The sequence below is a fragment of the Octopus bimaculoides genome, chromosome 9, assembly GCF_046866305.1.
Source record: "Octopus bimaculoides isolate indiv1 chromosome 9, ASM4686630v1, whole genome shotgun sequence".
Classification (NCBI taxonomy): Eukaryota; Metazoa; Mollusca; class Cephalopoda; order Octopoda; family Octopodidae; genus Octopus; species Octopus bimaculoides.
Window position 1 is genome coordinate 6619929 of NC_142936.1, and position 13822 is coordinate 6633750.

The 13822-nt window shown below is 33.7% G+C and overlaps 1 protein-coding gene and 1 long non-coding RNA gene across 3 annotated transcripts in view; one reads left to right on the plus strand and one right to left on the minus strand.

Annotated features, from left to right (window-relative positions):
- The window catches only part of LOC128248656 (uncharacterized), a 95120-nt gene that overhangs the window by 76360 nt on the left and 4938 nt on the right, over nucleotides 1-13822 (minus strand). The window lies entirely within an intron of this gene.
- Nucleotides 3160-7347, plus strand: LOC149133972 (uncharacterized). The gene is made up of 2 exons (XR_016242976.1): nucleotides 3160-3277; nucleotides 7062-7347. It is a non-coding gene; the product is annotated as an uncharacterized LOC149133972 (long non-coding RNA).

A 13822-nucleotide genomic window follows, 5' to 3' on the forward strand; every position in this document is an offset into this window, starting at 1 on the left:
TCCTCAGAAATAACTGCTAGGATTATGAATAACATTGGCAGTACCAACACCACAACCACCACCGCCCCTGTCTCCACAACCGCCCCTGCCTTCACCACCGCCCCTGCCTCCACCACCGCCCCTGCCTCCACCACCGCCACCACCCAAAGCAACATTTTTGTCGCCACTGACTCCCCCGTGGAAAACAGGACATCTTTTGTGAACTCCAAAAAGTCATGAGTCAGAATTTTTTCTCAATAAATACGCTAGCAGGGAAACCAAGAGTGCTGCGAAGCGGATTCTCTTCCAGCAGAGACCGAAAAATGTATGAAAGATGTGTGAGATTCCACATGGCAAATCAGAGAATAAAGGCAATACAATATGGGTTGGATTTAGTTTTATGCTTCGATGAAGAGGAGAGCAAGAAAGTAGTTAGATTCACATGCTCCTCCTTTGGGTATTCAATAAAGCCAGTTAATACGAGGTGGCATATAGCCAAAATGGTGCTCAACAATGTGGCTTGAGAAGGACTTAATTATTTGATAATAATCACGAAGAGGCATTGTGTAATTGTAAACCCAAAGCCAGAACTCTTCAGAGCTCAAAGTAGTAATGCAGATTCTACCAATCTAAGCTCCCCATCATCATTTATTTGAAGAGTATGGACGTGGTTAATATTTTGATACAGGGTAGGTTCTCAAAACCTCGGCAAGTAAAGCCTGCCTCATAATTGGGTCATCTCCACTTATCAACACGAAGGAGTGCTCAAACGGCACACAATCACCAACATGCACCAACAACCCGTCAAAGATTAGAAGGAAGAAGAGTTAGGAGCATAGCATACCACGACCTCTTAAGTGGCATGAGAGAAAATAACACTGCTATCTAGGTCACTGGTTGTTCCATTTTTTAAATTCCTGTGACCATTACAAGAACCACAGTAGCAAGAACAACAATAATAATCCTTTCTGCTAAAGGCACAAGGCCTAAAATTTTTGTGGGAGGGATACAGTCGATTACATCGAAACCAGTGATCAACTGGTAATTTCAACGATCCCGAAAGCATGAAAGGTAAAAATCGACCTTGGTGGGATTTGAACTCAAAGCGTAAAGACGGACGAAATACCGCTAAGCATTTTGCCCGACATGCTAATGAATCTGCCAGCTCACCGCTTTAATAATAATAATGCATGGAACAATTAGGGGCTGCAATAAGGGTGGAATACTTGCAGAAAACAGTACTGCTTGGAACTGCTCGAATACTCTGGATGGTGCTCGAAAAACAAGGGGCGAAGTCGACCTCGGCGGAATTTGAACTCAGAAGGTAGCAGCAGACGAAATACCGCTAAACATTTCGCCCGGCGTCCTAACGATTCTGCCATCTCGCCGCCCTACGTCATTAATAAACTGACACCAGAAGAATTCAGCAATCTATCTATCTATCTATCTATATAATTATTACAAATTAAAAGGGTAAAGGATTATCAATTTATTAATTAATAAATCAATTAACAATTAACAATTTTTACCAAGCCCATCGGTATGAAAGCACCATTATTGGTGGAGAACTTATTTAAAAGCTCATATATATTTATAAATATAATTAAGGGATCAGCAAATATTTGCTTCACCATATACCGAAGTTCAGAAATAGCAGCTAGAAAGCTGAGAATCCCACAGATAGCATCACTTGTAACTCACAAAGGCAAAAACAAGAAGAAAAAACAATGAAAACTAACCAATTCCGATGTTTAACAGTAGACGCGTTTCTAGATCATGATTGATAATAATCAATTTCCTTCATCAATACTGTATTCCAGAAGTAAATTTGACTATGCTAGCAAACTGTAAGCATGGACTAGTAACATTCCACACCGGAATGCTATTTCTGAACTTCGGTATATGGTGAAGCAAATATTTGCTGATCCCTTAATTATATTTATCTATCTATATATATATACATATATATATATATATATATAGGCTAAACTGGCAATATGACCATCCCCAAGTACAACAATATATATATATATATATATATATATATATAGATATATATATATATATATATATATAGGCTAAACTGGCAATATGACCATCCCCAAGTACAACAATATATATATATATATATATATATATATATATATATATAGGCTAAACTGGCAATATGACCATCCCCAAGTACAACAATATATATATATATATATATATATATATATATATATATATATATATATATATATATAGTTAGATAGATAGATAGATAGATAGATATATATTAAAATGGGCATATACACATTATTTAAATAGAGGCTTACGTTTCCATGAGGGATGTGTAATCTAAAATACAGCAACGCTTTCATCAACAGCCAAAGAAAAACTAGAAGGGAAATATATCGAGTTTTATAAAGATCGCTGTTGGCGAACATTCGACTCAGCGTGAATGTATCAGGAGCAATCGAATTGTTGTAAATTCAAATATAGTTTCTCTAATTGTAAGCCTGCTTCCGCCTTCGGAATTTAACCGTGAAATTTAAAATCCAGATTGGGACTATCATAAATATCCGATTTCATACGTACTTGTATTTATCTCCTGGCATAAAACTGCGTGTTGGTTTACGTTGAGATGTTACACAAAGGTTAGCATTACTGAAGCCAATAGATAAAAACATGTAATACTCTTTCGTATTTCGAACCCAGTAATTATCTGATACTTATGGTGTGCATTCCCGGAGGATTGAAAAGCAGAGGAAACTCAAGAGGGCAGAATCTACTCATAACGTAAAGATACGCAATTAAACGTCTCAAAGGCATTTGTATCAGCGCTCTACCGACTTTTCCAAATAATGTTTCAAGAATATTTTTATTGAAATAGATGAAAGTGATGATGAGGTTATTTGTAACTGAGAAACGGAGTCCGAAGAACAACTATCAACTCCCATAGATAATGTCACCGAAATACCATAAAATAAAATTGTCAATGTAAACTATGCGGCGAATAAGTGGTTATATTTGATAAAGAGAACGCTTCAAACTTGCTCAGAAATGACATAAGGAAAAACACCACGATAATATTACACGAGGTGTCCCTGGAGTGTTGTGTGAAATAACATTAGACATGTAGTAAAATAATGCCGTATAACAGAATCTGAAATCATAAAATTTCTTTACGATTACAGCATCGAACGTGGCCGTTTAAGAGAAAGTACTCGTAAAATACCAGGAAATATTCTAGCGCACAAGAATGGAAGAGTGTGCAATATTGCAGAATCTGCAGTCCAACATACAAGAATTTGGGGTAAGAAATAAGTAAATTTTTATGATTATTATGATATTCAGCGTGAAATTACAACTGTGTAAGCATTAAATAGCTATTACTAATAAAGTTAGACTCCCTGGGAATTGTTATCTCATTAGTTACACGAATAATTATCTACTCTGGGAATTAAGTGAGAGACCTAATTAAAATAATTAAATCAGAAAATTAAGATATAGTAAATAGCAAATATAATACGGACAGCCTCTAAAATGTGTTTCGTAAGAAACAGATGCGAAATCTTGAAGTGAGTTTAAGATTAAATGTCGGAATTTGATACTAATTTTTATAATTGTGGCCTAAGAGGGGAAACTTCCTGAGTTCCTTGGTAACTAGTAGAGCTAATGGACAAATCTTCCTTCCTTTTCTTTTATTTTTCACTTGCTTCAGTCATTGGACTGCGACCATGCTGGAGCGCTGCATTTAAGGGCTTAGTTGGACAAATTACCTCCAGCAATTACAATTTAAGTCTGTTACATATTCTGACGGTCTCGCTATGTTTCACGGAAGTAAACAATCCAACACCGGTTGTAAAGCAATGGTGGGGACAAGTATAAACACAACCCCGCCCCAATATACATATATACGTACGCAACTGATACTTAATTTATCGACCCCGAGAGAATGAAAGGCAAAGTCGACCTCGGTGGAATTTGATCTCAGAACGTAAAGACAGGCAAAAAGCCGCTAAGCATTTCGCCCGGCGTGCTAACGTTTCTGCCAGCTCGCTGCTTTGTGGTTATAGTCGATATTGTTTGAGTAGCCTTTTCATTGTTACTGTTGTGAAATTTATTGTAATTGTGATAAGAATTACTGTTGATACTCTATTTGTGACTCTTTGTGCAGTCATTATTCAGTTGTTTGTCGTAGAAACCTGTCAACTTCCTGCATCTACTGCTACTATTAGCAACCATTTTAACATTGTGTTTCCTACCATTGGTCTCAATATATTTACTATCGCGGAAATATCTTAAATGATGTATGACGAAATATTCATAAACCCTAAACACCTTAATTATTCCGTTGTCTCTCAAGAGGGTCATTATCCCAATAAAAACACGCGCACTAGTTCTCTTTTACTTTTTTTAATTATTTATTAGTCAATTAGTGAAATTTCACCAAGTCAAGAATCAGTTGTTTACTTAATCCTTTGGATAATCAATCATCTAGGTTGGTCAAAATCCTTTCGTCGCCTTTTGTAATCTCCTCAATGATAATCCCCCCTCAGCTACAGGTCTCTTAGAACAATTAAAGAAGCAACCGATTAGTTAATTGGTTAAAAGGTTGATAATAATAAAAGTAGTGACATAGAACCAGCGCACGTGTTTTTACTAATATAATGACCCTCCAGAGATACAACAAAATCTGATTCAACATGCGAGTGCACATCAAGAATCTCGCAAACCTAATGCAAAAACGAAACCTTCGTTTTCCAGATATTGATAATCAGGGTTGCAGCAAACACCACATTTACGCAGCAACACAGCCAGAATATATAATTATTTGTGTGTTTCTCTGCAGATTAATACGTATCTTCAGATCTACTCCTTCATTTGCAATGCTGTGTATAGGCGTAGGAGTGGCTGTGTGGTAAGTAGCTTGCTTACGAACCACATGGTTCCGGGTTGATTCCCACTGCGTGGCACCTTGGGCAAGTGTCTTTTACTAAAGCCTCGGACCGACCAAAGCCTTGTGAGCGGATTTGGTAGACAGAAACTGAAAGAAGCCCGTCGTATATATATGTATATATATATATTTATATGTGAGTGTGTCTGTGTTTGTCCCCCCAACATCGCTTGACAACCGATGCTGGTGTATTTACGTCTCCGTAACTTAGCGGTTCGGCAAAAGAGACCGATAGGATAAGTAGTAGGCTTACAAAGAATAAGTCCTGGGGTCGATTTGCTCGACTAAAGGTGGTGCTCCATCATGGCCACAGTCAAATGACTGAAACAAGTAAAATGAGTAAAAGAGTAAAGAGTATATAACAACCAAAATATTGATAACCAGAGTTGCACCAAACACCACATTTACGCAGCAACACAGCCAGAATATATAATTATTTGTGTGTTTCTCTGCAGATTAATACGTATCTTCAGATCTACTTCTTCATTTGCAATGCTGTATATTAACATTCTATTTACAGAATAGTTGTTTGGCAAGAAGTTCTAAATTCCTTGGCGTTTTAGAATTGAGAGAAAGATTATAATTCTTTCCGGTTTATTTGTCTCCATTTTAATATTAATCTCTCTTCGTTGTAAAACATCATCGATAACAACATTGGGAATTAGTATTAACCGTAATCCTGCTTGCAGATAGAACTAATTATTTTTACTGCACTGCATTTGCGTTCTTGCTACGTCTTCTGTGATGATTCTGTTGTTATTGATGAGGAAGCTGCAGCTGCCGAGTTTGATAATGATGACGATGACAATGACAACCACAATTGCAGCAGCAAAGGTGATGATGATGATGATAATAATAATAATAATAATAATAATAATAGAGTTCTGTAGAAATCACGGCCTACAAAGAGCAAAGACGTGGTATGAGCAAACCCCAGAAAGAGCCACCGACAATAAGAATTGCAAACGCTTGTGGGATGCAATGATCCATTGCGGTCACCTGACCAGACATCGGTTACCGGACATTCTTGTGGTGAATAAAAAACAAAGAAGTTGCATGATAATCGATATAGCATGCCCAGGTGACAACAAGATCAATGTGAAAGAAGAAAAAATAAACAACTATGACGATTTGAAGCTGGTAATACGAAGGTTGTGGTCAGTGAAGAGAGTAGACAAGATGCCAATAGTAATTGGTGCACTTGCGGGTATCAGCACTCAACTGCCAACATAGCTGAAAAGGATTGGTGCAAGTGTGAAGGTAAGAACACCTACAAAAATCAGCAGTGCTTAGAACTGCAGGATTCTTGAAGCATGACCAGTAAACAAGTGTCACTTTAGTCTGCTGGCTGCGGACAGCTGACACTTTCCATCTTACCCAGCAAAATAAGCTGAGAGTTTTCATATAATAATAATAATAATAATAATAATAATTTTGTCAAAGTGACAAAACCCAGCATGAAAACAGAACTACAAGACATACAAAAGAAAAAAAACGGAGAGAAAAGTCACAGAGAAGAAATGAGTCGAAGAGAAAACCAACCATGGCTCAAGAGTTCCGGACTAAAAGCTGAAACAGAAGGACTGATTTCGCTGCCCAAGACCAATGCCTAACTACAAACAACTGTAAAAGCAAAATAATGAAAACAGGCTCTAACACTAAATGCAGAATGTGCAATCAGCACAATGAGACAGTTAGCCACATCATCTCAGGCTTTCAGCACAAGGCCTGAAATTTGAAGGGAGGGGGCTAGTCCGTTTCAGCGACTCCAGTGTTTCACTGATACTTGATTTATCGACCCTGAAATGATGAAAGGCAAAGTTGACCACGGCGGAATTTGAACTCCGAACATAAGGACGAACGAAAAGCCGCTAAGCATTTGCACTGCGCGCTAACGATTCAGCCAGCTAGCCTCATCATAATAATAATAATAACAATACTTATTCTAAGCATTTCTGTTCTCTTTGAATCCTTCCGTTGACCTTAATTCCTTCTATGTATGCTTTTCATTGAGCAGTATCGCTCATATTCTTTAAGTAACGAACATTATTCATGTTCTCCAAGACGTACTTGATTTTCGTTCCAATTGTTCTCTTTCTCAAAGCATGACTAAGTTGATTATCGTTTTTTTTTTTTTCAGAATACTCGAAGTGCACCAACCAGCAGCGATAATGACATTGATTGCATTGCTAAGTGCAATAAAAAGGCTGGAGTGGATCGAAGTCTCCCTCCGTGCATGTTTATCAGGGAAGGCACTGAGTGGTAGCATTCCCCCGGGCGTATGGCAGAATATTTGCCCCCCGGGGTATGGCCGCATTGTGATGAGAACAAACGATGCATCTAATCCCTAGCGGTTGTGATCGGTTCCGTAATGAATGAAAACCCAAAGATTTAGAGAGAAAAAGAAGTCAGCTTTAATACAAAAAAAAAAAAAAGAATCGGGGGGGGGGGAGGTATTATGAGTTGGTGTAACACACAGGAAGCAATGAAGACGCATGGAACTCAGCCGAATTCAAATGATACTAATAATAATAAAAATGATGATAAGAATAAAAGCAGCAGCAATAATGATATGAATAATAATAATAATAATAATAATAATAATAATAATAATGGCGCGTGGAACTCAGCGGAAATCAAATAATAGTAAAAATAATAATAATAATAATGACAATAATAATATTATCATTAATAATAATGATGATACAACAATAATATTAATAATAATAATGAAACAACAATAATAAAAATAATACAAAAATAATGATGATACTACTACTCCTACTACTACGACTACTACTACTACTAATAATAATAATGATAATAATAATAATAATTACATCCAAAAGACATCAAGCTTTATCGGTAAATTAGATGAGTGAAAGAAAAATGGCGTTGCGGAGATGTCCCATCGTTCAAGCAGTTTATTTTCTTTGTGCATGACGTGATTGTTTAACTAATATATATATGTATATATATGTGTGTGTGTGTGCATATATATATATATATATATATATATATATATATATATATATATATATATATATACAAGAGATAAAATAAAACTTAGCAGAACCTCATCCAATTCGATGACGTAGTTCTCCGGTGGTTAACCGACAACAGCGATAGAATTCTCCGAACGAACATAAATTGTCTTTTATCTATATTATTGCACTTCATTAAAAACTAGAGAAAAAATAAAGGAGAGAGAACATAAAGAAGCAATAGAAATAGAAGACAAGATTGCAAATGCCATTTGCCAATATTCCATTTGTATATTAAGAGAGAGAATACAAAGAAAATCCATATACGTATATTATGATACAAGTGTTATATCAAGGGCATAAGCGGCTTTGATAGCAAATGATATTATATTACAAATATTCCAAATAGTGCTGGATATAAATTCAACCGGTATATGCATATATATAGGTATATGTATGTACATATGTGTGTGGGGGTGTATATATATATATGTATATATATATATATATATACATATATATACACACATAGATATGTATATATGTACATATATATATACACATATATACACATACATAGATATGTATATATATACACATATATACACATATATACAGATATGTGTATATATATATATATATATATATATATATATACACACACACACACACACACACACACACATTCACATATATATATAACTATGTCAACAGCCCGGATACCTATTGATCAGCCCTCGTACACTTTCCCTAAAAGTCATTAGATCATACGCTCGCGCAGTATCATATGTTGCCATTGGATGTTGTGGCATTACAGAGTACAGCCTTTGAGAGGTGGGATACACCCCAGTCGTCAGTTGGTAGGACTTCGGGATTTACTGGTTGAGCTGTGAATTGGTGATTGTGTAGGCGTGTGACATTTCAAGCTATTTTTTTCAAGCAGAAATATCTGGCCTTAACTTTGTGGGAACTGAAGAGTTTATGATACCTATAGGATCTCGAGCACACTTTTAAATAGCGGCAGGAAGTTCCTACTTATTTTCATTGAAACGTCAAGATTGCATGGGGGATTGAACCAAATTATCTTTGTCTTTCACGCTCGCAACGGATTCGGATGTCTGGGAGTCACCCAACTACAGAACTAGATCAAATGATTCGCTATATGGGCTTACATATATAAATGAACACACGTTTCCAACAATAAATGCCCCTAGTAGAGATTCAATCCCTCAAATGTTAGTCGAGATTTGGCTCCTTCATTTGGTAGTATGTGAAAGACTCATCAGACAAAGACACAGTAGCTGTCTTTTGGCCTTTCTTTCTCTATTTATTTTACATTCCTCTTTCTCTCTCTCTCTCTCTCTCTCCCACGCTTTCTCTGCATATAATATATGTGTACGTACACACACACATGCATAGCTACATGCACACATACACGCACGTATATATTCAAACGGAATAGTATCAAGAGTGCTGTAGATGAGGAAATGTTTGCAATATCAAACATGCAAGTAATTTCTGAAATAATTTCTTTAATTAAACGACGCCTAGCTTCAATTAACTGTACTAATGAATGCTCTGTTTAAATTATGGTCAGGTCGCAACTAATTTGATACATTAAATGTATCTCATTGAAATTATGACGTATGTAAATGCTGAATGAGACATACTGAATTGTGTATGACCTTAGGTTATAAGGCCTGTGTCCAGTGTTTCATGGAATGGAGAGTCAGAATTTGCCAATCAGCTGTTACTTCGAGCAGACTGAGAAAGAGGGAGAGAGAGAGAGAGAGAGAGGGAGAGAGGGAGAGAGAGAGGGAGAGAGAGAGAGAGAGAGAGAGAGGAAGAGAGAAAAATTTTGTGTCAGCCAACAGGTTGTATTATGGGTGATCAAAATTATCAGTCTATCTATCGATCTAACTATGTAACTCCTTCTCCCCCACTCTCTCTCTCCCCCACTCTCTCTCTCCCCCACATATATACACATATATATATTGTACACTTATATTTATGTATATGCGTATTGTACATTTATATATAAATATATATATAAATGTGCATATATATATATATATAAATGTGCATATATATATAAATGTGCATATATATATATATATATATAAATGTGCATATGTGTGTGTGTGTGTGTGTGTGTGTGTGTGTTTACGTTCGAAGATACACATTCCTATATCTATATCTGTAAATATTTCAGTATATGTAAGTCTGTTTGTATGCATGTGTATACTTACAAACATATATATATATACATATATATATATATATATACATACACACGCATATATATATACATATATATATATATATATATACATGTATGTATATATATATATATATACACATATATATCGTGCGTAGATGTTTCCGTGCCACAGCTTATCTCAGGCTATCAGTCTATTTAATCAATCTATTCATCTATATACTTCCTTTCTTTTATTTTTTTTACAGTCTTTCCTTGTATGCTTCCGACACTTTCTCTCTGATTCTCTATTTGTGTGTATACATATGTATGTGTGTGCGTATATGTACATATATATATGTATATATATATATATATATATATACACATATATATACATACATGTATATGTATGTGTGTACACATTTACATACATATCTCTATTCCCCCTCTGTGTGTGTGTGTATATATATATATATATATATACGTCGGTGTTTGCGTGCTTTGTATATATACTTGTGCGTATATGTGTGTATGTGAGTGTCTGTGCACATACATCCCACGCATAAAACACACACACACACACGTATACAGTGCACTCACGCAAGATATTCACAACCGTATATACACACAAAATTATGTACAGGGGAGAGAGTGAGATAGAAATGTCGGCCGATCTTCATGAATACCAACCTACCAGTCTACTTCCCTCCCTAACCACCTACATACATACATACGTACATACATACATACGTACATACATACATACATACATATGTGCGTGCATGCATAATATCTACATACACACATAATTGATACATCATAAGAATTTCGACCAAATAAGATTTGGCCGAAACAGTTATATAAAAATAGGAACATTGACCTCTAAGAACGCTGGTCTCTTCAGAATGTATATCATAGGCATTGAGACAGGAAGCGAAATTCATTAAAACTACCAGCCATTAAATTCATTGATAACAAAATATGCGATATGTAAGCCATTCGTATTAAAATCATTGATACGAAAATTCAATGATATTAAAAGCAACTATGCTGATTGATAATAATTGATCTTCTGTTAGAGAAAGCACTGATTTTCTTCACAGTTTTGACATGTTAATTATTGGTGTCATCTTCCTGACCTCTATTGATATTGTACAAATATGTAAGATGATGCTATTCTCAGGACGAAGCCTCGAATGCTTTCTCATACTGTTACGATCTATATATTTCAGGCATTGTTTGAATAAGAAAAATCGTGTGCAAGCGAAAGTAAGTGAGATGGATCTGATGCCTCTCCGAGTTATGCTTACGCTACGTTGCAAGATTTGACGTAGGTAGAGAATCTCTCATTAATTGCTTCACACAGTAGTGAACAGCACGAGACCATTGTTTCTGTTGTACCTGTGTTTCAAAGAGGCCAGCCTTGTCACACTGTGTCACGCTGAATATCCCCGAGAACTACGTCAAGGGTACACGTGTCTGTGGAGTGCTCAGCCACTTGCACGTTAATTTCACGAGCAGACTGTTCCGTTGATCGGATCAACTGGAACCCTCGTCGTCGTAACCGACGGAGTGCCACATGATATTTAATACATTTATAAATGAGGAAAGGAAGAAGTCTGCTTGTCAATTTTTTCGTGTTCTTCCTTTTCTCATTCATATTATATATTTATATATTCACTATGAGGATATTTAGACCTCTTATAGAGATGGTTTTATCCAAGATACACTGGTTTAATATATTGTATTTTGAAGAGATATTTCTCCAATGAATATATTCTATAAAATATCGTAAAATATCAAACATAATTATTGAGTTAGAAAACAGAGAGATCTAATGGATAAAAATTAATTTATCAATTAACATATTCACCTACAGCTGTTTTGTTTCACAAACAAAATTAAAATAACAAAACATATATATACACGCATGATAAACATGTCTATATAGGCTGAGTATTCCAAACCAATCATGATGTAATCCTTTGTATTGTCCTTTGTACACCCTGATGATTTTCCATAGAAGGTATTTAAAATGCAAAATTATATATTTATATATGTTTTGTAATTTTAATTTTGCTTGTGAAATGAAACAGTTGTAGGTGAATATGTTGATTAATTAATGAATTAATTTGTACCCATTAGATCTCTTTTTTCTCACTAAATAATATTTGATATTTTACTATATATATATATATATATATATATATATATATATATATATATATATATATATATATTTACACGACGGGCTTCTTTCAGTTTTCAGTTTCCGTCTACCAAATTCACTCACAAGGCTTTGGTTGGCTCGTGGCTATAATAGAAGACTATATATGTATATATATATATATATATATATATATACATATATATCTGTAACCCAGCTTATTAGGGATGGCTAAAGATTACGAACCGCTATTCTTGAAGTATCTTACTTGATAGAGTCTAAAGGTTTATGGCGGCAGTCACCACAATTTCCCTTTCAGCAATTTTTCTAAACGACAGAGATGCAACGATATAAGAATTATAGAGACAGAAAATGGCAAGTTCTTGTGGAACTTTAATAACCAAAATGATTATTTAATAGAAAGCAGATGTACCAACATTATTTTGATAAAATTAAGAAACATATGTTTATAGATTTAGCCGTTCCACAAGGTTGTATCACGGGATAAATACCAATTTTTTTTGTAATGCAACGAGAATGTGAAAAAAATTTGGTCATAGAAAAGGAGTGGAAATAGTTGTGAAAGAAACTTAGTCATTAATTCTGGCTACTTGGTAACTGAAAGAATTTTGAAAACAGCTAGAAATGGAAACCATTTTGGAACAAATCCAAAAAATAATTTTAAAACCTCCTTTATTTTGGCAACAAACAGGCAGAACATTCTGCTGATAAGTTTGACAACTTACGCTACTGGTTGAGACCAGTTTCAAGAAAAGCAAACCAGTTGAAACTGGGTAGTTGAGTAAATAAAATTAAGCAAACAAAAAAGAAACATCATTCTAAAACAATTATGAAAACAATAAAAAACAAACTGAATTGAGAACAAAATTAAAATATATTTAACGCTATTGAAATATTTAAACATGTTCATTAGACATCGAAATTAATTATCTCCCCACCCTCTCTCTCTCTCTCGATAGAAAATGATTATATATATATATATATATATATAGAAAATTATATATATATATATATATATATATATATATATATATATAGATATATATATATATATATATATAGAGAGAGAGAGAAAATTATATATATATATATATATATATATATATATATATAGAAAATTATATATATATATATATATATATATATATATATATATATAGAAAATTATATATATATATATATATATATATAGAAAATTATATATATATATATATATATATATATATATATATATATATAGAAAATTATATATATATATATATATATATATATATATATATATAGAAAATTATATATATATATATATATATATATATAGAAAATTATATATATATATATATAGAAAATTATATATATATATATATATATATATAGAAAATTATATATATATATATATATATATATATATAGAAAATTATATATATATATATATATATATATAAAAAATTATATATATATATATATATAATTTTTTATATATATTATATATATATATATATATAATTTTTTATATATATATATATATATAA